A 26,751-nucleotide genomic window follows, 5' to 3' on the forward strand; every position below is an offset into this window, starting at 1 on the left:
TAGGGTGAGGGTTATTTTTATGGTTTGGGCTAAAGTTTGGTTTTGTGTTCAGCTTAGTGTTAAGGTTAGGTTTAGGGTTCGGTTTTGGGTTAGGGGTTATGTTTAGGGTTTGGGTTACGCTTTGGTTTAGGGTTAGTGAAGTTTAGGTTAAGGGTGAGGGTTAGGATAAAGGTTAGGATTAGGTTTATGGTAAGGTGTTAGTGGTTAGAGGTGTAGTTTCGGGTTAGGGTTTGGGTGAGGGTTCCGGTTAGGAATTGTGGTTCTGGTCATGGTTGGGTTTGGTTTAGGTTTATGATTAGGTTTCGGGTTAGTGTTAGAGTTAGGGTGAGAGTTAGGGTTAAGGTTTGGATTAGGCTTTGGTGTTAGGGGTTAGGGTTTGTGTTAGAGTTAGGGTTATCGTTAGGGCTCAGGGGTTTCAGGTTAGTTTTAGGGTTAAGGTTAGGGATTGCATTAGGGTTAGGTTTGGGGGATACGGTTAGGGGTTAGGGTGAGGGTTACGGTTAGTTTTGCAGTTAAAGTGTGGGTTTAGGATAAGTGTTATGATTAGGGTTAGAGTTGGAGTTATTTTTAGGTTTAGGGTTAGGTGTAGGGGAAGATTTAGGTTTAGGTCCAGGTTTAGGGTTAGAGTTAGTGTTCTCTTTAGGGTCAAGGGTGCAGTTAGGGTTAGGTTAGGATTAGGTCTAGGGCTAGGATTAGGTTTAGGGTTAATTTCAGGGCTAGGTTTAGGGTTACAGATGGACTAGCCTTATGGTTAGAGGTAGGTTTAAGGTTAGGGTTTGGGTTAGGTTTAGGTTTAGGTTTAAGGTAGTGTTAGAGTTTGGATGAAGTTTAGGATAGGGTGAGGGTTATTTTTATGGTTAGGGCTAGAGTTTGGGTTTGTGTCCAGGGTAGCTTTAAGGCTAGGGTTCAGGTTAGGGTTAGGGGTTATGTTTAGGGTTAGGGTTATGTTTTGGTTTAGGGTTAGTGTGAAGTTTAGGTTAAGGGTGAGGGTTAGGATAAGATTTAGAATTAAGGTTAGGATTATAGTTAGTGTTAGAGGTTAGATTTAGGATGCTAACGTTAGGTTTATGGTTAGGGTTGGGTTAATGTTAGAGTTAGGGTTAGATTAGGTTTAATGTTCGTGTTTGGGTTAGGGATAGGGTTAAGGATAGCATTAGGTTTAGGGTTGGGGATACGGTTAGGGGTTAGGGTGAGGGTTGTGGTTAGGGTGTGGGTTAGGGTTAGGTTTACAGTTAAGGTGAGGGTTTAGGGTAAGTGTTATAGTTAGGGTTCGAGTAGAGTTTGGGTTAGGTTTAGGGTGAAGTTTCAGTTAATAGTCAGGGTCAGGGTAAGGGTTAGGGTTAAGATTACAGTTAGGGTTAAGTTTAGTGTTAGGGTTAGGGTTAGGGTAGGGGTAAGGTTAGGGTTAAGGCTAGGTTTACGGTAAAGGGTAGGGCTAGGTTAGGGTTAGGTTTAGAGTTAGAGCTAGTACTAGGGTTTAGGGTAAGAGGTAGGGTCAGGTTTAGAGTTTTTGTTAGTTTTAGGGTGGAGTTAAGGTTAAGCTTAGCGTTAGGGTAAGTGTTAGGTTTAGGTCAGGGTTAAGGTTAGGATTAGGGATAGGGTTAGGGTTAGGGAAAGGGTTAGGTGTTCGTGGGAGGGTTCGTGTTAGGTTTACACTTAAGCTGATGTTTTACAGTGTTACGGTTAGGTCAGGGTTGTAGTTAGGGTTAGGATGAGGTTTAGGTTTAGGGCTATATTTAGGGGAGAGTTTAGGGTTTTTTAGGGTTAGGTTTGGTTTTAGGGTTAAGGTTAGGCTTAGGTTTATCTTGAAATTTATGTTAAGGATGAGGGTTAGGGTTAGAGTTAGGGTTAGGTGTTTGGGTTAAGGTTAGGGTTAGGTTTAGGGTTTGGGTTGGGGTTAGGTGTTTCGGTTAATGTTAGGGTCAGGTTTAGGGTAAGGGTTAGGGTTCGGTTTAGGATCAGGCTTAGGGTTAGGGTTAGAATTAGGGTTAGTGGTTAGGCTTAGGCTTAGGGTTAAGGTTAGGTTTAGGCTAAAGATCAGGATTTGATTTCGAGTTAGGTGTTAGTGTTTCGGTTAGGTTTAGGGTAGGGTTATATTTAGGGTTAGGTTAAGAGTTAGATTTATGGTTACAGTTAAGGGGAGGGTTTTGGGTAAGTGTTACATTTAGGGTTAGGGTTAGGTTTAGGCCTAGGGCTAGGGTTAGGTTTAGATTTCGGGTTACAGGTTAGGGTTAGGTTTAAGTTTATGGTAGGGTAAAGTTAGGGTTAAGGTTTGGTTAGGGTTAGGGTCAGGGTTAGGATTAGGATTAGGTTTAGGGTGAGGGTTAGGGTCAGAGTTACTGTAAGGGTTAGGTTTGGGGTTACAGGTGGGCCAAGGTTAAGGTTAAGGTCAGGGTTAAAGTTAGGGTGTGCTTTAGATTAGGGATAGGGTGAAGTTTAAGATAGGGTGAGGGTTAGGGTTATGGCTAAGGTTTGCTTGAGTTTTCAGGTTAGTGTTAAGGTTATGTTTAGGGTTAGGAATAAGTTTATGGGTTCTGTTTACTTTTAGGGTTAGGGGTAGATTTTAGGTTAGGGTTAAGTTCAGTGTTACGGTTAGGGTTAGGTTTACGGTATGTGTTAGGCATTGTGGTTGGTGTGAGGATTAGGTTTAGGATTAGGGTTAGAATTATGGTTATGGTAAGGTGTTAGGGATTAGAGGAGTAGTTTTGGGTTAGGGCTTGGGTGAGGGTTCCGGTTAGGCATTGTGGTTCTGGTCATGGTTAGTTTTGGTTTAGGGTTAGGGTTAGTTTTATGATTAGGTTTAGGGTTAGTTTTCTGATTAGGTTTAGGGTTAGTGTTAGAGTTAGGGTCAGGCTTTGGTGCTAGGGGTTAGGTTTTGGGTTAGGGTTAGGGTTATCGTTAGGGCTTAGGTTTTCAGGTGAGTGTTAGGGTTAGGGTTAGGGATAGCGTTAGGGTTAGCTTTTGGGGGTACGGTTAGGGGTTAGGTGAGGGTTACAGTTAGTATTGCAGTTAAGGTTAGGTTTTAGGGCAAGTGTTATGATTAGGGTTAGAGTTAGAGTTAGGGTTAGGTTTAGGGTTAGGTGCAGGGTAAGTTTTAGGTTTAAGTCCTGGTTTAGGGTTAGAGTTAGTGTTCTATTTAGGGTCAAGTTTAGAGTTCGGGGTAGGTTTAGGATTAGGTCTATTGTTGGGCTTAGGATTAGGGTTAGGTTCAGAGCTATTGTAAGGCTTAGGTTTAGGGTTACAGATGGACTAGCTTTACGGTTAGAGTTAGGTTTAAGGTTAGGGTTTGGGCTAGGTTTACGTTTACAGTTATGGTTACGGTTAGGATTTGGTTGAAGTTTAGCATAGGCTGAGGGTTACTTTTAGGGTTAGGGCTAGAGTTTGGGTTTGTGTTCAGGTTAGTGTTATGGTTAGATTTAGGGTCCAGTTTAGGGTTAGGGGTTATGTTTAGTGTTAGGGTTAGTTTTAGGTTTAGGGTTAGTGTGAAGTTTAGGTTAAGGGTGAGAGTTACGATTAGGGTTAGTGTTAGACGTTAGGTTTAGGATGCGACTTTTAGGTTTATGGTTAGGGTAGGTTTAAGTTTAGGGTTAATGTTAGGGTTAGTGTTAGATTAGGGTTACTGTTCGTGTTAGGGTTACAGTTAGGGTTAGGGATAGCATTAGGTTTAGGGTTAGGAATATAGTTAGGGGTTAGGGTGAGGGTTGGGGATATGGTGAGGGTTAGGTTTAGGTTTACAGTTAAGGTGAGGGTTTAGGGTAATTGTTATGGTTAGGGTTAGAGTTAGGGTCATGGTGAAGTTTCAGTTAATAGAGGGATTCAGGGTTAATGTTAGATTTAGGGTTAAGGTTAGTGTTAGGGTTAGGTTTAGGTTAGGGTTAAGGTAGCGGTCGGGTTAGGGTTAAGACTAGGTTTACGGTAAAGTGTAAGGCTAGGTTAGGGTTAGGTTTAGAGTTAGTGCTAGGCTCTAGGGTTAGGGTTAAGGTCAGGTTTAGAGTTATTGTTAGGTTTACGGTTAAGGTTAGGGTAGAGTTAAGGTTAAGTTTAAGGTTAGGGTAAGAGTTAGGTTTACGTCACGTTTAGGGTTAGGATGAGGGATAGGGTTAGGGTTAGGGAAAGGGGTAGGGTTTCGTGTGAGGATTAGTGTTATGTTTACATTAAGCTGATGTTTTTGGGTGTTACAGTAAGGTTTAGGGTTAGAGTTAGGTTAGGTTTAGAGTTAGGGCTAGAGTATGGTGATAGTGCTTTAGGCTTAGGTTTAGGGTGAAATTTAGGTTAAGGATGAGGGTTAGGGTTGGGGTAGGTGTTTGGATTAATCTTAGGGTCAGGTTTAGGGTTTTGGTTTAGAGTTCAGTTTAGATTCACGGTTAGGGGTAGACTTAGGTTTAGGGCTAGGGTTAGGTTTAGCATTAGTTTAGCTCAGGGTTATGGTTTGAATGAAGTTAGGGTAGGTTTAGGGTTATGGTTAGGTTGAAATTTGGGTTAAGTGTGGGGGTTTGGTTTCGGGTTAGGGTTAGAGTTAGGGTTAGTGGTTCAGGTTAGGTTTAGGGTTAAGGTTAGGTTTAGGCTAAGCATTAGGGTTAGAGTTAGGGTTAGTGGTTAGTGTTTCAGTTAGGTTTAGGATAGGGTTATAATTAGGGTTAAGTTTAGGGTTACGGTAAGAGTTAGATTTATGTTTACAGTTAAGGTGAGGGTTTTGCGTAACTGTTACGGATAGGGTTAGGGCTAGGTTTTGGGTTCGAGTTGGGTTAGGGGTTAGGTTTAGGTTACGTTTATGGTAGGCCTAAAGTTAGGGTTAAGGTTAGGTTAGGGTTAGGGTCAGGGTTAGGATTAGAATTAGGTTTCGGGCGAGGGTTAGTGTCAGATTTATTACAAGGGTTAGGTTTAGGGTTACAGACGGGCCAAGGTTAAGGTTAGGGTTAGGTTTAGGGGTAGGATTAGGGCTAAAGTTAGGGTTAGCTTTAGGTTAGGGATAGGATGAAGTTTAAGATAGGGTGAGGGTGAGGGTTATGGCTAAGGTTTGGGTTAGTTTTCGGGTTAGTGTTAAGGTTATGTTTAGGGTTAGGGTTAAGTTTATGGGTTGTGTTTAGTTTTAGGGTTAGGGTTAGATTTAAGGTTAGGGTTAAGTTTAGTGTAACAGTTAAGGTTACGGTTTGTGTTAGGCATTGTGGTTGGGGTGAGGTTTAGGTTTAGGGTTAGGGTTGTGTATGCTTAGGATTATGGTTATGGTAAGGTGTTAGGGGTTAGAAGTGTAGTTTAGGGTTAGGGGTGGGTGAGGGTTCTGGTAAAGCATTGTGGTTCTGACCATGGTTAGGTTTGGTTTAGGGTTACGGTTAGGTTTATGATTAGGTTTCAGGTTAGTGTTCGAGTTAGAGTTAAGTTTTGGGTTAGGCTTTGGTGTTAGGGTTTAGCGTTTGGGTTAGGGTTAGGGTTATTGTTAGGGCTCAGGGGTTCAGGTTAGTGTTAGGGTTAGGGTTACGGATAGCATTAGGGTTAGGGTTGGGGATACGGTTAGGGGTTAGGGTGAGGGTTACGGTTCCTTTTACAGTTTAGGTGAGGGTTTAGGTTAAGTGTCATCATTAGGGTTAGAGTTAGGGTTATGGTTAGGTGTAGGGCAATATTTAGGTTTAGGTGCCGGTTTAGTGTTAGAGTCAGTGGTCAATTTAGGGTCAAGGTTAGATTTAGGGTTAGGGTAAGGTTTAGGTCTAGGGTTAGGATTAGGTTTAGGGTTAGGTTCAGGGCTATTGTAAGGGTTAGGTTTAGGGTTCCATTTGGACTAGCATTATGGTTAGAGTTATGTTCAAGGATAGGGTTTGGGTTAGGTTTAGGTTTAGGGTTAGGGTTTGGATGAAGTTTAGGATAGGGTGAGGGTTATTTTTATGGTTTGGGCTAAAGTTTGGTTTTGTGTTCAGCTTAGTGTTAAGGTTAGGTTTAGGGTTCGGTTTTGGGTTAGGGGTTATGTTTAGGGTTTGGGTTACGCTTTGGTTTAGGGTTAGTGAAGTTTAGGTTAAGGGTGAGGGTTAGGATAAAGGTTAGGATTAGGTTTATGGTAAGGTGTTAGTGGTTAGAGGTGTAGTTTAGGGTTAGGGTTTGGGTGAGGGTTCCGGTTAGGAATTGTGGTTCTGGTCATGGTTGGGTTTGGTTTAGGTTTATGATTAGGTTTCGGGTTAGTGTTAGAGTTAGGGTGAGAGTTAGGGTTAAGGTTTGGATTAGGCTTTGGTGTTAGGGGTTAGGGTTTGTGTTAGAGTTAGGGTTATCGTTAGGGCTCAGGGGTTTCAGGTTAGTTTTAGGGTTAAGGTTAGGGATTGCATTAGGGTTAGGTTTGGGGGATACGGTTAGGGGTTAGGGTGAGGGTTACGGTTAGTTTTGCAGTTAAAGTGTGGGTTTAGGATAAGTGTTATGATTAGGGTTAGAGTTGGAGTTATTTTTAGGTTTAGGGTTAGGTGTAGGGGAAGATTTAGGTTTAGGTCCAGGTTTAGGGTTAGAGTTAGTGTTCTCTTTAGGGTCAAGGGTGCAGTTAGGGTTAGGTTAGGATTAGGTCTAGGGCTAGGATTAGGTTTAGGGTTAATTTCCGGGCTATTGTAAGGGTTAGGTTTAGGGTTACAGATGGACTAGCGTTATGGTTAGAGGTAGGTTTAAGGTTAGGGTTTGGGTTAGGTTTAGGTTTAGGTTTAAGGTAGCGTTAGAGTTTGGATGAAGTTTAGGATAGCGTGAGGGTTATTTTTATGGTTAGGGCTAGAGTTTGGGTTTGTGTCCAGGTTAGCTTTAAGGCTAGGGTTCAGGTTAGGGTTAGGGGTTATGTTTAGGGTTAGGGTTATGTTTTGGTTTAGGGTTAGTGTGAAGTTTAGGTTAAGGGTGAGGGTTAGGATAAGAGTTAGAATTAGGGTTAGGATTATAGTTAGTGTTAGAGGTTAGATTTAGGATGCTAACGTTAGGTTTATGGTTAGGGTTGGGTTAATGTTAGAGTTAGGGTTAGATTAGGTTTAATGTTCGTGTTTGGGTTAGGGATAAGGTTAGGGATAGCATTAGGTTTAGGGTTGGGGATACGGTTAGGGGTTAGGGTGAGGGTTGTGGTTAGGGTGTGGGTTAGGGTTAGGTTTACAGTTAAGGTGAGGGTTTAGGGTCAGTGTTATAGTTAGGGTTCGAGTTAGAGTTTGGGTTAGGTTTAGGGTGAAGTTTCAGTTAATAGTCAGGGTCAGGGTAAGGGTTAGGGTTAAGATTACAGTTAGGGTTAAGTTTAGTGTTAGGGTTAGGGTTAGGGTAGGGGTAAGGTTAGGGTTAAGGCTAGGTTTACGGTAAAGGGTAGGGCTAGGTTAGGGTAAGGTTTAGAGTTAGAGCTAGTACTAGGGTTTAGGGTAAGAGGTAGGGTCAGGTTTAGAGTTTTTGTTAGTTTTAGGGTGGAGTTAAGGTTAAGTTTAGCGTTAGGGTAAGTGTTAGGTTTAGGTCCGGGTTAAGGTTAGGGTTAGGGAAAGGGTTAGGTGTTCGTGGGAGGGTTAGTGTTAGGTTTACACTTAAGCTGATGTTTTACAGTGTTACGGTTAGGTCAGGGTTGTAGTTAGGGTTAGGATGAGGTTTAGGTTTAGGGCTATATTTAGGGGATAGTTTAGGGTTTTTTAGGGTTAGGTTTGGTTTTAGGGTTAAGGTTAGGCTTAGGTTTATCTTGAAATTTATGTTAAGGATGAGGGTTAGGGTTAGCGTTAGGGTTAGGTGTTTGGGTTAAGGTTAGGGTTAGGTTTAGGGTTTGGGTTGGGGTTAGGTGTTTCGGTTAATGTTAGGGTCAGGTTTAGGGTAAGGGTTAGGGTTCGGTTTAGGATCAGGCTTAGGGTTAGGGTTAGAATTAGGGTTAGTGGTTAGGCTTAGGCTTAGGGTTAAGGTTAGGTTTAGGCTAAAGATCAGGATTTGATTTCGAGTTAGGTGTGAGTGTTTCGGTTAGGTTTAGGGTAGGGTTATATTTAGGGTTAGGTTAAGAGTTAGATTTATGGTTACAGTTAAGGGGAGGGTTTTGGGTAAGTGTTACATTTAGGGTTAGGGTTAGGTTTAGGCCTAGGGCTAGGGTTAGGTTTAGATTTCGGGTTACAGGTTAGGGTTAGGTTTAAGTTTATGGTAGGGTAAAGTTAGGGTTAAGGTTTGGTTAGGGTTAGGGTCAGGGTTAGGATTAGGATTAGGTTTAGGGTGAGGGTTAGGGTCAGAGTTATTGTAAGGGTTAGGTTTGGGGTTACAGGTGGGCCAAGGTTAAGGTTAGGGTCAGGGTTAAAGTTAGGGTGTGCTTTAGATTAGGGATAGGGTGAAGTTTAAGATAGGGTGAGGGTTAGGGTTATGGCTAAGGTTTGCTTGAGTTTTCAGGTTAGTGTTAAGGTTATGTTTAGGGTTAGGAATAAGTTTATGGGTTCTGTTTACTTTTAGGGTTAGGGGTAGATTTTAGGTTAGGGTTAAGTTCAGTGTTACGGTTAGGGTTAGGTTTACGGTTTGTGTTAGGCATTGTGGTTGGTGTGAGGATTAGGTTTAGGATTAGGGTTGGGTAGGGTTAGGATTATGGTTATGGTAAGGTGTTAGGGATTAGAGGAGTAGTTTTGGGTTAGGGCTTGGGTGAGGGTTCCGGTTAGGCATTGTGGTTCTGGTCATGGTTAGGTTTGGTTTAGGGTTAGGGTTAGTTTTATGATTAGGTTTAGGGTTAGTTTTATGATTAGGTTTAGGGTTAGTGTTAGAGTTAGGGTCAGGCTTTGGTGCTAGGGGTTAGGTTTTGGGTTAGGGTTAGGGTTATCGTTAGGGCTTAGGTTTTCAGGTGAGTGTTAGGGTTAGGGTTAGGGATAGCGTTAGGGTTAGCTTTTGGGGGTACGGTTAGGGGTTAGGTGAGGGTTACAGTTAGTATTGCAGTTAAGGTTAGGTTTTAGGGCAAGTGTTATGATTAGGGTTAGAGTTAGAGTTAGGGTTAGGTTTAGGGTTAGGTGCAGGGTAAGTTTTAGGTTTAAGTCCTGGTTTAGGGTTAGAGTTAGTGTTCTATTTAGGGTCAAGTTTAGAGTTCGGGGTAGGTTTAGGATTAGGTCTATTGTTGGGCTTAGGATTAGGGTTAGGTTCAGAGCTATTGTAAGGCTTAAGTTTAGGGTTACAGATGGACTAGCTTTACGGTTAGAGTTAGGTTTAAGGTTAGGGTTTGGGCTAGGTTTACGTTTACAGTTATGGTTACGGTTAGGATTTGGTTGAAGTTTAGCATAGGCTGAGGGTTACTTTTAGGGTTAGGGCTAGAGTTTGGGTTTGTGTTCAGGTTAGTGTTATGGTTAGATTTAGGGTCCAGTTTAGGGTTAGGGGTTATGTTTAGTGTTAGGGTTAGTTTTAGGTTTAGGGTTAGTGTGAAGTTTAGGTTAAGGGTGAGAGTTACGATTAGGGTTAGTGTTAGACGTTAGGTTTAGGATGCGACTTTTAGGTTTATGGTTAGGGTAGGTTTAAGTTTAGGGTTAATGTTAGGGTTAGTGTTAGATTAGGGTTACTGTTCGTGTTAGGGTTACAGTTAGGGTTAGGGATAGCATTAGGTTTAGGGTTAGGAATATAGTTAGGGGTTAGGGTGAGGGTTGGGGATATGGTGAGGGTTAGGTTTAGGTTTACAGTTAAGGTGAGGGTTTAGGGTAATTGTTATGGTTAGGGTTAGAGTTAGGGTCATGGTGAAGTTTCAGTTAATAGAGGGATTCAGGGTTAATGTTAGATTTAGGGTTAAGGTTAGTGTTAGGGTTAGGTTTAGGTTAGGGTTAAGGTAGCGGTCGGGTTAGGGTTAAGACTAGGTTTACGGTAAAGTGTAAGGCTAGGTTAGGGTTAGGTTTAGAGTTAGTGCTAGGCTCTAGGGTTAGGGTTAAGGTCAGGTTTAGAGTTATTGTTAGGTTTACGGTTAAGGTTAGGGTAGAGTTAAGGTTAAGTTTAAGGTTAGGGTAAGAGTTAGGTTTACGTCACGTTTAGGGTTAGGATGAGGGATAGGGTTAGGGTTAGGGAAAGGGGTAGGGTTTCGTGTGAGGATTAGTGTTATGTTTACATTAAGCTGATGTTTTTGGGTGTTACAGTAAGGTTTAGGGTTAGAGTTAGGTTAGGTTTAGAGTTAGGGCTAGAGTATGGTGATAGTGCTTTAGGCTTAGGTTTAGGGTGAAATTTAGGTTAAGGATGAGGGTTAGGGTTGGGGTAGGTGTTTGGATTAATCTTAGGGTCAGGTTTAGGGTTTTGGTTTAGAGTTCAGTTTAGATTCACGGTTAGGGGTAGACTTAGGTTTAGGGCTAGGGTTAGGTTTAGCATTAGTTTAGCTCAGGGTTATGGTTTGAATGAAGTTAGGGTAGGTTTAGGGTTATGGTTAGGTTGAAATTTGGGTTAAGTGTGGGGGTTTGGTTTCGGGTTAGGGTTAGAGTTAGGGTTAGTGGTTCAGGTTAGGTTTAGGGTTAAGGTTAGGTTTAGGCTAAGCATTAGGGTTAGAGTTAGGGTTAGTGGTTAGTGTTTCAGTTAGGTTTAGGATAGGGTTATAATTAGGGTTAAGTTTAGGGTTACGGTAAGAGTTAGATTTATGTTTACAGTTAAGGTGAGGGTTTTGCGTAACTGTTACGGATAGGGTTAGGGCTAGGTTTTGGGTTCGAGTTGGGTTAGGGGTTAGGTTTAGGTTACGTTTATGGTAGGCCTAAAGTTAGGGTTAAGGTTAGGTTAGGGTTAGGGTCAGGGTTAGGATTAGAATTAGGTTTCGGGCGAGGGTTAGTGTCAGATTTATTACAAGGGTTAGGTTTAGGGTTACAGACGGGCCAAGGTTAAGGTTAGGGTTAGGTTTAGGGGTAGGATTAGGGCTAAAGTTAGGGTTAGCTTTAGGTTAGGGATAGGATGAAGTTTAAGATAGGGTGAGGGTGAGGGTTATGGCTAAGGTTTGGGTTAGTTTTCGGGTTAGTGTTAAGGTTATGTTTAGGGTTAGGGTTAAGTTTATGGGTTGTGTTTAGTTTTAGGGTTAGGGTTAGATTTAAGGTTAGGGTTAAGTTTAGTGTAACAGTTAAGGTTACGGTTTGTGTTAGGCATTGTGGTTGGGGTGAAGTTTAGGTTTAGGGTTAGGGTTGTGTATGCTTAGGATTATGGTTATGGTAAGGTGTTAGGGGTTAGAAGTGTAGTTTAGGGTTAGGGGTGGGTGAGGGTTCTGGTAAAGCATTGTGGTTCTGACCATGGTTAGGTTTGGTTTAGGGTTACGGTTAGGTTTATGATTAGGTTTCAGGTTAGTGTTCGAGTTAGAGTTAAGTTTTGGGTTAGGCTTTGGTGTTAGGGTTTAGCGTTTGGGTTAGGGTTAGGGTTATTGTTAGGGCTCAGGGGTTCAGGTTAGTGTTAGGGTTAGGGTTACGGATAGCATTAGGGTTAGGGTTGGGGATACGGTTAGGGGTTAGGGTGAGGGTTACGGTTCCTTTTACAGTTTAGGTGAGGGTTTAGGTTAAGTGTCATCATTAGGGTTAGAGTTAGGGTTATGGTTAGGTGTAGGGCAATATTTAGGTTTAGGTGCCGGTTTAGTGTTAGAGTCAGTGGTCAATTTAGGGTCAAGGTTAGATTTAGGGTTAGGGTAAGGTTTAGGTCTAGGGTTAGGATTAGGTTTAGGGTTAGGTTCAGGGCTATTGTAAGGGTTAGGTTTAGGGTTCCATTTGGACTAGCATTATGGTTAGAGTTATGTTCAAGGATAGGGTTTGGGTTAGGTTTAGGTTTAGGGTTAGGGTTTGGATGAAGTTTAGGATAGGGTGAGGGTTATTTTTATGGTTTGGGCTAAAGTTTGGTTTTGTGTTCAGCTTAGTGTTAAGGTTAGGTTTAGGGTTCGGTTTTGGGTTAGGGGTTATGTTTAGGGTTTGGGTTACGCTTTGGTTTAGGGTTAGTGAAGTTTAGGTTAAGGGTGAGGGTTAGGATAAAGGTTAGGATTAGGTTTATGGTAAGGTGTTAGTGGTTAGAGGTGTAGTTTAGGGTTAGGGTTTGGGTGAGGGTTCCGGTTAGGAATTGTGGTTCTGGTCATGGTTGGGTTTGGTTTAGGTTTATGATTAGGTTTCGGGTTAGTGGTAGAGTTAGGGTGAGAGTTAGGGTTAAGGTTTGGATTAGGCTTTGGTGTTAGGGGTTAGGGTTTGTGTTAGAGTTAGGGTTATCGTTAGGGCTCAGGGGTTTCAGGTTAGTTTTAGGGTTAAGGTTAGGGATTGCATTAGGGTTAGGTTTGGGGGATACGGTTAGGGGTTAGGGTGAGGGTTACGGTTAGTTTTGCAGTTAAAGTGTGGGTTTAGGATAAGTGTTATGATTAGGGTTAGAGTTGGAGTTATTTTTAGGTTTAGGGTTAGGTGTAGGGGAAGATTTAGGTTTAGGTCCAGGTTTAGGGTTAGAGTTAGTGTTCTCTTTAGGGTCAAGGGTGCAGTTAGGGTTAGGTTAGGATTAGGTCTAGGGCTAGGATTAGGTTTAGGGTTAATTTCCGGGCTATTGTAAGGGTTAGGTTTAGGGTTACAGATGGACTAGCGTTATGGTTAGAGGTAGGTTTAAGGTTAGGGTTTGGGTTAGGTTTAGGTTTAGGTTTAAGGTAGCGTTAGAGTTTGGATGAAGTTTAGGATAGCGTGAGGGTTATTTTTATGGTTAGGGCTAGAGTTTGGGTTTGTGTCCAGGTTAGCTTTAAGGCTAGGGTTCAGGTTAGGGTTAGGGGTTATGTTTAGGGTTAGGGTTATGTTTTGGTTTAGGGTTAGTGTGAAGTTTAGGTTAAGGGTGAGGGTTAGGATAAGAGTTAGAATTAGGGTTAGGATTATAGTTAGTGTTAGAGGTTAGATTTAGGATGCTAACGTTAGGTTTATGGTTAGGGTTGGGTTAATGTTAGAGTTAGGGTTAGATTAGGTTTAATGTTCGTGTTTGGGTTAGGGATAAGGTTAGGGATAGCATTAGGTTTAGGGTTGGGGATACGGTTAGGGGTTAGGGTGAGGGTTGTGGTTAGGGTGTGGGTTAGGGTTAGGTTTACAGTTAAGGTGAGGGTTTAGGGTCAGTGTTATAGTTAGGGTTCGAGTTAGAGTTTGGGTTAGGTTTAGGGTGAAGTTTCAGTTAATAGTCAGGGTCAGGGTAAGGGTTAGGGTTAAGATTACAGTTAGGGTTAAGTTTAGTGTTAGGGTTAGGGTTAGGGTAGGGGTAAGGTTAGGGTTAAGGCTAGGTTTACGGTAAAGGGTAGGGCTAGGTTAGGGTAAGGTTTAGAGTTAGAGCTAGTACTAGGGTTTAGGGTAAGAGGTAGGGTCAGGTTTAGAGTTTTTGTTAGTTTTAGGGTGGAGTTAAGGTTAAGTTTAGCGTTAGGGTAAGTGTTAGGTTTAGGTCCGGGTTAAGGTTAGGGTTAGGGAAAGGGTTAGGTGTTCGTGGGAGGGTTAGTGTTAGGTTTACACTTAAGCTGATGTTTTACAGTGTTACGGTTAGGTCAGGGTTGTAGTTAGGGTTAGGATGAGGTTTAGGTTTAGGGCTATATTTAGGGGATAGTTTAGGGTTTTTTAGGGTTAGGTTTGGTTTTAGGGTTAAGGTTAGGCTTAGGTTTATCTTGAAATTTATGTTAAGGATGAGGGTTAGGGTTAGCGTTAGGGTTAGGTGTTTGGGTTAAGGTTAGGGTTAGGTTTAGGGTTTGGGTTGGGGTTAGGTGTTTCGGTTAATGTTAGGGTCAGGTTTAGGGTAAGGGTTAGGGTTCGGTTTAGGATCAGGCTTAGGGTTAGGGTTAGAATTAGGGTTAGTGGTTAGGCTTAGGCTTAGGGTTAAGGTTAGGTTTAGGCTAAAGATCAGGATTTGATTTCGAGTTAGGTGTGAGTGTTTCGGTTAGGTTTAGGGTAGGGTTATATTTAGGGTTAGGTTAAGAGTTAGATTTATGGTTACAGTTAAGGGGAGGGTTTTGGGTAAGTGTTACATTTAGGGTTAGGGTTAGGTTTAGGCCTAGGGCTAGGGTTAGGTTTAGATTTCGGGTTACAGGTTAGGGTTAGGTTTAAGTTTATGGTAGGGTAAAGTTAGGGTTAAGGTTTGGTTAGGGTTAGGGTCAGGGTTAGGATTAGGATTAGGTTTAGGGTGAGGGTTAGGGTCAGAGTTATTGTAAGGGTTAGGTTTGGGGTTACAGGTGGGCCAAGGTTAAGGTTAGGGTCAGGGTTAAAGTTAGGGTGTGCTTTAGATTAGGGATAGGGTGAAGTTTAAGATAGGGTGAGGGTTAGGGTTATGGCTAAGGTTTGCTTGAGTTTTCAGGTTAGTGTTAAGGTTATGTTTAGGGTTAGGAATAAGTTTATGGGTTCTGTTTACTTTTAGGGTTAGGGGTAGATTTTAGGTTAGGGTTAAGTTCAGTGTTACGGTTAGGGTTAGGTTTACGGTTTGTGTTAGGCATTGTGGTTGGTGTGAGGATTAGGTTTAGGATTAGGGTTGGGTAGGGTTAGGATTATGGTTATGGTAAGGTGTTAGGGATTAGAGGAGTAGTTTTGGGTTAGGGCTTGGGTGAGGGTTCCGGTTAGGCATTGTGGTTCTGGTCATGGTTAGTTTTGGTTTAGGGTTAGGGTTAGTTTTATGATTAGGTTTAGGGTTAGTTTTATGATTAGGTTTAGGGTTAGTGTTAGAGTTAGGGTCAGGCTTTGGTGCTAGGGGTTAGGTTTTGGGTTAGGGTTAGGGTTATCGTTAGGGCTTAGGTTTTCAGGTGAGTGTTAGGGTTAGGGTTAGGGATAGCGTTAGGGTTAGCTTTTGGGGGTACGGTTAGGGGTTAGGTGAGGGTTACAGTTAGTATTGCAGTTAAGGTTAGGTTTTAGGGCAAGTGTTATGATTAGGGTTAGAGTTAGAGTTAGGGTTAGGTTTAGGGTTAGGTGCAGGGTAAGTTTTAGGTTTAAGTCCTGGTTTAGGGTTAGAGTTAGTGTTCTATTTAGGGTCAAGTTTAGAGTTTGGGGTAGGTTTAGGATTAGGTCTATTGTTGGGCTTAGGATTAGGGTTAGGTTCAGAGCTATTGTAAGGCTTAGGTTTAGGGTTACAGATGGACTAGCTTTACGGTTAGAGTTAGGTTTAAGGTTAGGGTTTGGGCTAGGTTTACGTTTACGGTTATGGTTACGGTTAGGATTTGGTTGAAGTTTAGCATAGGCTGAGGGTTACTTTTAGGGTTAGGGCTAGAGTTTGGGTTTGTGTTCAGGTTAGTGTTATGGTTAGATTTAGGGTCCAGTTTAGGGTTAGGGGTTATGTTTAGTGTTAGGGTTAGTTTTAGGTTTAGGGTTAGTGTGAAGTTTAGGTTAAGGGTGAGAGTTAGGATTAGGGTTAGTGTTAGACGTTAGGTTTAGGATGCGACTTTTAGGTTTATGGTTAGGGTAGGTTTAAGTTTAGGGTTAATGTTAGGGTTAGTGTTAGATTAGGGTTACTGTTCGTGTTAGGGTTACAGTTAGGGTTAGGGATAGCATTAGGTTTAGGGTTAGGAATATAGTTAGGGGTTAGGGTGAGGGTTGGGGATATGGTGAGGGTTAGGTTTAGGTTTACAGTTAAGGTGAGGGTTTAGGGTAATTGTTATGGTTAGGGTTAGAGTTAGGGTCATGGTGAAGTTTCAGTTAATAGAGGGATTCAGGGTTAATGTTAGATTTAGGGTTAAGGTTAGTGTTAGGGTTAGGTTTAGGTTAGGGTTAAGGTAGCGGTCGGGTTAGGGTTAAGACTAGGTTTACGGTAAAGTGTAAGGCTAGGTTAGGGTTAGGTTTAGAGTTAGTGCTAGGCTCTAGGGTTAGGGTTAAGGTCAGGTTTAGAGTTATTGTTAGGTTTACGGTTAAGGTTAGGGTAGAGTTAAGGTTAAGGTTAAGTTTAAGGTTAGGGTAAGAGTTAGGTTTACGTCAGGTTTAGGGTTAGGATGAGGGATAGGGTTAGGGTTAGGGAAAGGGTTAGGGTTTCGTGTGAGGATTAGTGTTATGTTTACATTAAGCTGATGTTTTTGGGTGTTACAGTAAGGTTTAGGGTTAGAGTTAGGTTAGGTTTAGAGTTAGGGCTAGAGTATGGTGATAGTGCTTTAGGCTTAGGTTTAGGGTGAAATTTAGGTTAAGGATGAGGGTTAGGGTTGGGGTAGGTGTTTGGATTAATCTTAGGGTCAGGTTTAGGGTTCTGGTTTAGAGTTCAGTTTAGATTCAGGGTTAGGGGTAGACTTAGGTTTAGGGCTAGGGTTAGGTTTAGCGTTAGTTTAGCTCAGGGTTAAGGTTTGAATGAAGTTAGGGTAGGTTTAGGGTTATGGTTAGGTTGAAATTTGGGTTAAGTGTGAGGGTTTGGTTTCGGGTTGGGGTTAGAGTTAGGGTTAGTGGTTAAGGTTAGGTTTAGGGTTAAGGTTAGGTTTAGGCTAAGCATTAGGGTTAGAGTTAGGGTTAGTGGTTAGTGTGTCAGTTAGGTTTAGGATAGGGTTATAATTAGGGTTAAGTTTAGGGTTACGGTAAGAGTTAGATTTACTTTTACAGTTAAGGTGAGGGTTTTGCGTAACTGTTACGGATAGGGTTAGGGCTAGGTTTAGGGTTAGAGTTGGGTTAGGGGTTAGGTTTAGGTTAAGTTTATGGTAGGCTTAAAGTTAGGGTTAAGGTTAGGTTAGGGTTAGGGTCAGGGTTAGGATTAGAATTAGGTTTCGGGCGAGGGTTAGTGTCAGATTTATTACAAGGGTTAGGTTTAGGGTTACAGACGGGCCAAGGTTAAGGTTAGGGTTAGGTTTAGGGGTAGGATTAGGGCTAAAGTTAGGGTTAGCTTTAGGTTAGGGATAGGATGAAGTTTAAGATAGGGTGAGGGTTAGGGTTATGGCTAAGGTTTGGGTTAGTTTTCGGGTTAGTGTTAAGGTTATGTTTAGGGTTAGGGTTAAGTTTATGGGTTGTGTTTAGTTTTAGGGTTAGGGTTAGATTTAAGGTTAGGGTTAAGTTTAGTGTAACAGTTAAGGTTACGGTTTGTGTTAGGCATTGTGGTTGGGGTGAGGTTTAGGTTTAGGGTTAGGGTTGTGTATGCTTAGGATTATGGTTATGGTAAGGTGTTAGGGGTTAGAAGTGTAGTTTAGGGTTAGGGGTGGGTGAGGGTTCTGGTAAAGCATTGTGGTTCCGACCATGGTTAGGTTTGGTTTAGGGTTACGGTTAGGTTTATGATTAGGTTTCAGGTTAGTGTTCGAGTTAGAGTTAAGTTTTGGGTTAGGTTTTGGTGTTAGGGTTTAGCGTTTGGGTTAGGGTTAGGGTTATTGTTAGGGCTCAGGGGTTCAGGCTAGTGTTAGGGTTAGGGTTACGGATACCATTAGGGTTAGGGTTGGGGATACGGTTAGGGGTTAGGGTGAGGGTTACGGTTCCTTTTACAGTTTAGGTGAGGGTTTAGGTTAAGTGTCATCATTAGGGTTAGAGTTAGGGTTATGGTTAGGTGTAGGGCAATATTTAGGTTTAGGTGCCGGTTTAGTGTTAGAGTCAGTGGTCAATTTAGGGTCAAGGTTAGATTTAGGGTTAGGGTAAGGTTTAGGTCTAGGGTTAGGATTAGGTTTAGGGTTAGGTTCAGGGCTATTGTAAGGGTTAGGTTTAGGGTTCCATTTGGACTAGCATTATGGTTAGAGTTATGTTCAAGGATCGGGTTTGGGTTAGGTTTAGGTTTAGGGTTAGGGTTTGGATGAAGTTTAGGATAGGGTGAGGGTTATTTTTATGGTTTGGGCTAAAGTTTGGTTTTGTGTTCAGCTTAGTGTTAAGGTTAGGTTTAGGGTTCGGTTTTGGGTTAGGGGTTATGTTTAGGGTTTGGGTTACGCTTTGGTTTAGGGTTAGTGAAGTTTAGGTTAAGGGTGAGGGTTAGGATAAAGGTTAGGATTAGGTTTATGGTAAGGTGTTAGTGGTTAGAGGTGTAGTTTAGGGTTAGGGTTTGGGTGAGGGTTCCGGTTAGGAATTGTGGTTCTGGTCATGGTTGGGTTTGGTTTAGGTTTATGATTAGGTTTCGGGTTAGTGTTAGAGTTAGGGTGAGAGTTAGGGTTAAGGTTTGGATTAGGCTTTGGTGTTAGGGGTTAGGGTTTGTGTTAGAGTTAGGGTTATCGTTAGGGCTCAGGGGTTTCAGGTTAGTTTTAGGGTTAAGGTTAGGGATTGCATTAGGGTTAGGTTTGGGGGATACGGTTAGGGGTTAGGGTGAGGGTTACGGTTAGTTTTGCAGTTAAAGTGTGGGTTTAGGATAAGTGTTATGATTAGGGTTAGAGTTGGAGTTATTTTTAGGTTTAGGGTTAGGTGTAGGGGAAGATTTAGGTTTAGGTCCAGGTTTAGGGTTAGAGTTAGTGTTCTCTTTAGGGTCAAGGGTGCAGTTAGGGTTAGGTTAGGATTAGGTCTAGGGCTAGGATTAGGTTTAGGGTTAATTTCCGGGCTATTGTAAGGGTTAGGTTTAGGGTTACAGATGGACTAGCGTTATGGTTAGAGGTAGGTTTAAGGTTAGGGTTTGGGTTAGGTTTAGGTTTAGGTTTAAGGTAGCGTTAGAGTTTGGATGAAGTTTAGGATAGCGTGAGGGTTATTTTTATGGTTAGGGCTAGAGTTTGGGTTTGTGTCCAGGTTAGCTTTAAGGCTAGGGTTCAGGTTAGGGTTAGGGGTTATGTTTAGGGTTAGGGTTATGTTTTGGTTTAGGGTTAGTGTGAAGTTTAGGTTAAGGGTGAGGGTTAGGATAAGAGTTAGAATTAGGGTTAGGATTATAGTTAGTGTTAGAGGTTAGATTTAGGATGCTAACGTTAGGTTTATGGTTAGGGTTGGGTTAATGTTAGAGTTAGGGTTAGATTAGGTTTAATGTTCGTGTTTGGGTTAGGGATAAGGTTAGGGATAGCATTAGGTTTAGGGTTGGGGATACGGTTAGGGGTTAGGGTGAGGGTTGTGGTTAGGGTGTGGGTTAGGGTTAGGTTTACAGTTAAGGTGAGGGTTTAGGGTCAGTGTTATAGTTAGGGTTCGAGTTAGAGTTTGGGTTAGGTTTAGGGTGAAGTTTCAGTTAATAGTCAGGGTCAGGGTAAGGGTTAGGGTTAAGATTACAGTTAGGGTTAAGTTTAGTGTTAGGGTTAGGGTTAGGGTAGGGGTAAGGTTAGGGTTAAGGCTAGGTTTACGGTAAAGGGTAGGGCTAGGTTAGGGTTAGGTTTAGAGTTAGAGCTAGTACTAGGGTTTAGGGTAAGAGGTAGGGTCAGGTTTAGAGTTTTTGTTAGTTTTAGGGTGGAGTTAAGGTTAAGTTTAGCGTTAGGGTAAGTGTTAGGTTTAGGTCCGGGTTAAGGTTAGGGTTAGGGAAAGGGTTAGGTGTTCGTGGGAGGGTTAGTGTTAGGTTTACACTTAAGCTGATGTTTTACAGTGTTACGGTTAGGTCAGGGTTGTAGTTAGGGTTAGGATGAGGTTTAGGTTTAGGGCTATATTTAGGGGATAGTTTAGGGTTTTTTAGGGTTAGGTTTGGTTTAGGGTTACGGTTAGGTTTATGATTAGGTTTCAGGTTAGTGTTCGAGTTAGAGTTAAGTTTTGGGTTAGGCTTTGGTGTTAGGGTTTAGCGTTTGGGTTAGGGTTAGGGTTATTGTTAGGGCTCAGGGGTTCAGGTTAGTGTTAGGGTTAGGGTTACGGATAGCATCAGGGTTAGCTTTGGGGATACGGTTAGGGGTTAGGGTGAGGGTTACGGTTCCTTTTACAGTTTAGGTGAGGGTTTAGGTTAAGTGTCATCATTGGGGTTAGAGTTAGGGTTATGGTTAGGTGTAGGGCAATATTTAGGTTTAGGTGCCGGTTTAGTGTTGGAGTCAGTGGTCAATTTAGGGTCAAGGTTAGATTTAGGGTTAGGGTAAGGTTTAGGTCTAGGGTTAGGATTAGGTTTAGGGTTAGGTTCAGGGCTATTGTAAGGGTTAGGTTTAGGGTTCCATTTGGACTAGCATTATGGTTAGAGTTATGTTCAAGGATCGGGTTTGGGTTAGGTTTAGGTTTAGGGTTAGGGTTTGGATGAAGTTTAGGATAGGGTGAGGGTTATTTTTATGGTTTGGGCTAAAGATTGGTTTTGTGTTCAGCTTAGTGTTAAGGTTAGGTTTAGGGTTCGGTTTTGGGTTAGGGGTTATGTTTAGGGTTTGGGTTACGCTTTGGTTTAGGGTTAGTGAAGTTTAGGTTAAGGGTGAGGGTTAGGATAAAGGTTAGGATTAGGTTTATGGTAAGGTGTTAGTGGTTAGAGGTGTAGTTTAGGGTTAGGGTTTGGGTGAGGGTTCCGGTTAGGAATTGTGGTTCTGGTCATGGTTGGGTTTGGTTTAGGTTTATGATTAGGTTTCGGGTTAGTGTTAGAGTTAGGGTGAGAGTTAGGGTTAAGGTTTGGATTAGGCTTTGGTGTTAGGGGTTAGGGTTTGTGTTAGAGTTAGGGTTATCGTTAGGGCTCAGGGGTTTCAGGTTAGTTTTAGGGTTAAGGTTAGGGATTGCATTAGGGTTAGGTTTGGGGGATACGGTTAGGGGTTAGGGTGAGGGTTACGGTTAGTTTTGCAGTTAAAGTGTGGGTTTAGGATAAGTGTTATGATTAGGGTTAGAGTTGGAGTTATTTTTAGGTTTAGGGTTAGGTGTAGGGGAAGATTTAGGTTTAGGTCCAGGTTTAGGGTTAGAGTTAGTGTTCTCTTTAGGGTCAAGGGTGCAGTTAGGGTTAGGTTAGGATTAGGTCTAGGGCTAGGATTAGGTTTAGGGTTAATTTCCGGGCTATTGTAAGGGTTAGGTTTAGGGTTACAGATGGACTAGCGTTATGGTTAGAGGTAGGTTTAAGGTTAGGGTTTGGGTTAGGTTTAGGTTTAGGTTTAAGGTAGCGTTAGAGTTTGGATGAAGTTTAGGATAGCGTGAGGGTTATTTTTATGGTTAGGGCTAGAGTTTGGGTTTGTGTCCAGGTTAGCTTTAAGGCTAGGGTTCAGGTTAGGGTTAGGGGTTATGTTTAGGGTTAGGGTTATGTTTTGGTTTAGGGTTAGTGTGAAGTTTAGGTTAAGGGTGAGGGTTAGGATAAGAGTTAGAATTAGGGTTAGGATTATAGTTAGTGTTAGAGGTTAGATTTAGGATGCTAACGTTAGGTTTATGGTTAGGGTTGGGTTAATGTTAGAGTTAGGGTTAGATTAGGTTTAATGTTCGTGTTTGGGTTAGGGATAAGGTTAGGGATAGCATTAGGTTTAGGGTTGGGGATACGGTTAGGGGTTAGGGTGAGGGTTGTGGTTAGGGTGTGGGTTAGGGTTAGGTTTACAGTTAAGGTGAGGGTTTAGGGTCAGTGTTATAGTTAGGGTTCGAGTTAGAGTTTGGGTTAGGTTTAGGGTGAAGTTTCAGTTAATAGTCAGGGTCAGGGTAAGGGTTAGGGTTAAGATTACAGTTAGGGTTAAGTTTAGTGTTAGGGTTAGGGTTAGGGTAGGGGTAAGGTTAGGGTTAAGGCTAGGTTTACGGTAAAGGGTAGGGCTAGGTTAGGGTTAGGTTTAGAGTTAGAGCTAGAACTAGGGTTTAGGGTAAGAGGTAGGGTCAGGTTTAGAGTTTTTGTTAGTTTTAGGGTGGAGTTAAGGTTAAGTTTAGCGTTAGGGTAAGTGTTAGGTTTAGGTCAGGGTTAAGGTTAGGGTTAGGGAAAGGGTTAGGTGTTCGTGGGAGGGTTAGTGTTAGGTTTACACTTAAGCTGATGTTTTACAGTGTTACGGTTAGGTCAGGGTTGTAGTTAGGGTTAGGATGAGGTTTAGGTTTAGGGCTATATTTAGGGGATAGTTTAGGGTTTTTTAGGGTTAGGTTTGGTTTTAGGGTTAAGGTTAGGCTTAGGTTTATCTTGAAATTTATGTTAAGGATGAGGGTTAGGGTTAGCGTTAGGGTTAGGTGTTTGGGTTAAGGTTAGGGTTAGGTTTAGGGTTTGGGTTGGGGTTAGGTGTTTCGGTTAATGTTAGGGTCAGGTTTAGGGTAAGGGTTAGGGTTCGGTTTAGGATCAGGCTTAGGGTTAGGGTTAGAATTAGGGTTAGTGGTTAGGCTTAGGCTTAGGGTTAAGGTTAGGTTTAGGCTAAAGATCAGGATTTGATTTCGAGTTAGGTGTTAGTGTTTCGGTTAGGTTTAGGGTAGGGTTATATTTAGGGTTAGGTTAAGAGTTATATTTAGGGTTACAGTTAAGGGGAGGGTTTTGGGTAAGTGTTACATTTAGGGTTAGGGTTAGGTTTAGGCCTAGGGCTAGGGTTAGGTTTAGATTTCGGGTTACAGGTTAGGGTTAGGTTTAAGTTTATGGTAGGGTAAAGTTAGGGTTAAGGTTTGGTTAGGGTTAGGGTCAGGGTTAGGATTAGGATTAGGTTTAGGGTGAGGGTTAGGGTCAGAGTTATTGTAAGGGTTAGGTTTGGGGTTACAGGTGGGCCAAGGTTAAGGTTAGGGTCAGGGTTAAAGTTAGGGTGTGCTTTAGATTAGGGATAGGGTGAAGTTTAAGATAGGGTGAGGGTTAGGGTTATGGCTAAGGTTTGCTTGAGTTTTCAGGTTAGTGTTAAGGTTATGTTTAGGGTTAGGAATAAGTTTATGGGTTCTGTTTACTTTTAGGGTTAGGGGTAGATTTTAGGTTAGGGTTAAGTTCAGTGTTACGGTTAGGGTTAGGTTTACGGTTTGTGTTAGGCATTGTGGTTGGTGTGAGGATTAGGTTTAGGATTAGGGTTGGGTAGGGTTAGAATTATGGTTATGGTAAGGTGTTAGGGATTAGAGGAGTAGTTTTGGGTTAGGGCTTGGGTGAGGGTTCCGGTTAGGCATTGTGGTTCTGGTCATGGTTAGTTTTGGTTTAGGGTTAGGGTTAGTTTTATGATTAGGTTTAGGGTTAGTTTTATGATTAGGTTTAGGGTTAGTGTTAGAGTTAGGGTCAGGCTTTGGTGCTAGGGGTTAGGTTTTGGGTTAGGGTTAGGGTTATCGTTAGGGCTTAGGTTTTCAGGTGAGTGTTAGGGTTAGGGTTAGGGATAGCGTTAGGGTTAGCTTTTGGGGGTACGGTTAGGGGTTAGGTGAGGGTTACAGTTAGTATTGCAGTTAAGGTTAGGTTTTAGGGCAAGTGTTATGATTAGGGTTAGAGTTAGAGTTAGGGTTAGGTTTAGGGTTAGGTGCAGGGTAAGTTTTAGGTTTAAGTCCTGGTTTAGGGTTAGAGTTAGTGTTCTATTTAGGGTCAAGTTTAGAGTTTGGGGTAGGTTTAGGATTAGGTCTATTGTTGGGCTTAGGATTAGGGTTAGGTTCAGAGCTATTGTAAGGCTTAGGTTTAGGGTTACAGATGGACTAGCTTTACGGTTAGAGTTAGGTTTAAGGTTAGGGTTTGGGCTAGGTTTACGTTTACGGTTATGGTTACGGTTAGGATTTGGTTGAAGTTTAGCATAGGCTGAGGGTTACTTTTAGGGTTAGGGCTAGAGTTTGGGTTTGTGTTCAGGTTAGTGTTATGGTTAGATTTAGGGTCCAGTTTAGGGTTAGGGGTTATGTTTAGTGTTAGGGTTAGTTTTAGGTTTAGGGTTAGTGTGAAGTTTAGGTTAAGGGTGAGAGTTAGGATTAGGGTTAGTGTTAGACGTTAGGTTTAGGATGCTACTTTTAGGTTTATGGTTAGGGTAGGTTTACGTTTAGGGTTAATGTTAGGGTTAGTGTTAGATTAGGGTTACTGTTCGTGTTAGGGTTACAGTTAGGTTTAGGGATAGCATTAGGTTTAGGGTTAGGAATATAGTTAGGGGTTAGGGTGAGGGTTGGGGATATGGTGAGGGTTAGGTTTAGGTTTACAGTTAAGGTGAGGGTTTAGGGTAATTGTTATGGTTAGGGTTAGAGTTAGGGTCATGGTGAAGTTTCAGTTAATAGAGGGGTTCAGGGTTAATGTTAGATTTAGGGTTAAGGTTAGTGTTAGGGTTAGGTTTAGGTTAGGGTTAAGGTAGCGGTCGGGTTAGGGTTAAGACTAGGTTTACGGTAAAGTGTAAGGCTAGGTTAGGGTTAGGTTTAGAGTTAGTGCTAGGCTCTAGGGTTAGGGTTAAGGTCAGGTTTAGAGTTATTGTTAGGTTTACGGTTAAGGTTAGGGTAGAGTTAAGGTTAAGGTTAAGTTTAAGGTTAGGGTAAGAGTTAGGTTTACGTCAGGTTTAGGGTTAGGATGAGGGATAGGGTTAGGGTTAGGGAAAGGGTTAGGGTTTCGTGTGAGGATTAGTGTTATGTTTACATTAAGCTGATGTTTTTGGGTGTTACAGTAAGGTTTAGGGTTAGAGTTAGGTTAGGTTTAGAGTTAGGGCTAGAGTATGGTGATAGTGCTTTAGGCTTAGGTTTAGGGTGAAATTTAGGTTAAGGATGAGGGTTAGGGTTGGGGTAGGTGTTTGGATTAATCTTAGGGTCAGGTTTAGGGTTCTGGTTTAGAGTTCAGTTTAGATTCAGGGTTAGGGGTAGACTTAGGTTTAGGGCTAGGGTTAGGTTTAGCGTTAGTTTAGCTCAGGGTTATGGTTTGAATGAAGTTAGGGTAGGTTTAGGGTTATGGTTAGGTTGAAATTTTGGTTAAGTGTGGGGGTTTGGTTTCGGGTTAGGGTTAGAGTTAGGGTTAGTGGTTCAGGTTAGGTTTAGGGTTAAGGTTAGGTTTAGGCTAAGCATTAGGGTTAGTGGTTAGTGTTTCAGTTAGGTTTAGGATAGGGTTATAATTAGGGTTAAGTTTAGGGTTACGGTAAGAGTTAGATTTATGTTTACAGTTAAGGTGAGGGTTTTGCGTAACTGTTACGGATAGGGTTAGGGCTAGGTTTTGGGTTAGAGTTGGGTTAGGGGTTAGGTTTAGGTTACGTTTATGGTAGGCTTAAAGTTAGGGTTAAGGTTAGGTTAGGGTTAGGGTCAGGGTTAGGATTAGAATTAGGTTTCGGGCGAGGGTTAGTGTCAGATTTATTACAAGGGTTAGGTTTAGGGTTACAGACGGGCCAAGGTTAAGGTTAGGGTTAGGTTTAGGGGTAGGATTAGGGCTAAAGTTAGGGTTAGCTTTAGGTTAGGGATAGGATGAAGTTTAAGATAGGGTGAGGGTTAGGGTTATGGCTAAGGTTTGGGTTAGTTTTCGGGTTAGTGTTAAGGTTATGTTTAGGGTTAGGGTTAAGTTTATGGGTTGTGTTTAGTTTTAGGGTTAGGGTTAGATTTAAGGTTAGGGTTAAGTTTAGTGTAACAGTTAAGGTTACGGTTTGTGTTAGGCATTGTGGTTGGGGTGAGGTTTAGGTTTAGGGTTAGGGTTGTGTATGCTTAGGATTATGGTTATGGTAAGGTGTTAGGGGTTAGAAGTGTAGTTTAGGGTTAGGGGTGGGTGAGGGTTCTGGTAAAGCATTGTGGTTCTGACCATGGTTAGGTTTGGTTTAGGGTTACGGTTAGGTTTATGATTAGGTTTCAGGTTAGTGTTCGAGTTAGAGTTAAGTTTTGTGTTAGGCTTTGGTGTTAGGGTTTAGCATTTGGGTTAGGGTTAGGGTTATTGTTAGGGCTCAGGGGTTCAGGTTAGTGTTAGGGTTAGGGTTACGGATAGCATTAGGGTTAGGGTTGGGGATACGGTTAGGGGTTAGGGTGAGGGTTACGGTTCCTTTTACAGTTTAGGTGAGGGTTTAGGTTAAGTGTCATCATTAGGGTTAGAGTTAGGGTTATGGTTAGGTGTAGGGCAATATTTAGGTTTAGGTGCCGGTTTAGTGTTAGAGTCAGTGGTCAATTTAGGGTCAAGGTTAGATTTAGGGTTAGGGTAAGGTTTAGGTCTAGGGTTAGGATTAGGTTTAGGGTTAGGTTCAGGGCTATTGTAAGGGTTAGGTTTAGGGTTCCATTTGGACTAGCATTATGGTTAGAGTTATGTTCAAGGATAGGGTTTGGGTTAGGTTTAGGTTTAGGGTTAGGGTTTGGATGAAGTTTAGGATAGGGTGAGGGTTATTTTTATGGTTTGGGCTAAAGTTTGGTTTTGTGTTCAGCTTAGTGTTAAGGTTAGGTTTAGGGTTCGGTTTTGGGTTAGGGGTTATGTTTAGGGTTTGGGTTACGCTTTGGTTTAGGGTTAGTGAAGTTTAGGTTAAGGGTGAGGGTTAGGATAAAGGTTAGGATTAGGTTTATGGTAAGGTGTTAGTGGTTAGAGGTGTAGTTTAGGGTTAGGGTTTGGGTGAGGGTTCCGGTTAGGAATTGTGGTTCTGGTCATGGTTGGGTTTGGTTTAGGTTTATGATTAGGTTTCGGGTTAGTGTTAGAGTTAGGGTGAGAGTTAGGGTTAAGGTTTGGATTAGGCTTTGGTGTTAGGGGTTAGGGTTTGTGTTAGAGTTAGGGTTATCGTTAGGGCTCAGGGGTTTCAGGTTAGTTTTAGGGTTAAGGTTAGGGATTGCATTAGGGTTAGGTTTGGGGGATACGGTTAGGGGTTAGGGTGAGGGTTACGGTTAGTTTTGCAGTTAAAGTGTGGGTTTAGGATAAGTGTTATGATTAGGGTTAGAGTTGGAGTTATTTTTAGGTTTAGGGTTAGGTGTAGGGGAAGATTTAGGTTTAGGTCCAGGTTTAGGGTTAGAGTTAGTGTTCTCTTTAGGGTCAAGGGTGCAGTTAGGGTTAGGTTAGGATTAGGTCTAGGGCTAGGATTAGGTTTAGGGTTAATTTCCGGGCTATTGTAAGGGTTAGGTTTAGGGTTACAGATGGACTAGCGTTATGGTTAGAGGTAGGTTTAAGGTTAGGGTTTGGGTTAGGTTTAGGTTTAGGTTTAAGGTAGCGTTAGAGTTTGGATGAAGTTTAGGATAGCGTGAGGGTTATTTTTATGGTTAGGGCTAGAGTTTGGGTTTGTGTCCAGGTTAGCTTTAAGGCTAGGGTTCAGGTTAGGGTTAGGGGTTATGTTTAGGGTTAGGGTTATGTTTTGGTTTAGGGTTAGTGTGAAGTTTAGGTTAAGGGTGA

Source organism: Elephas maximus, chromosome 18 (assembly GCF_024166365.1).
Source record: "Elephas maximus indicus isolate mEleMax1 chromosome 18, mEleMax1 primary haplotype, whole genome shotgun sequence".
Taxonomy (NCBI): domain Eukaryota; kingdom Metazoa; phylum Chordata; class Mammalia; order Proboscidea; family Elephantidae; genus Elephas; species Elephas maximus.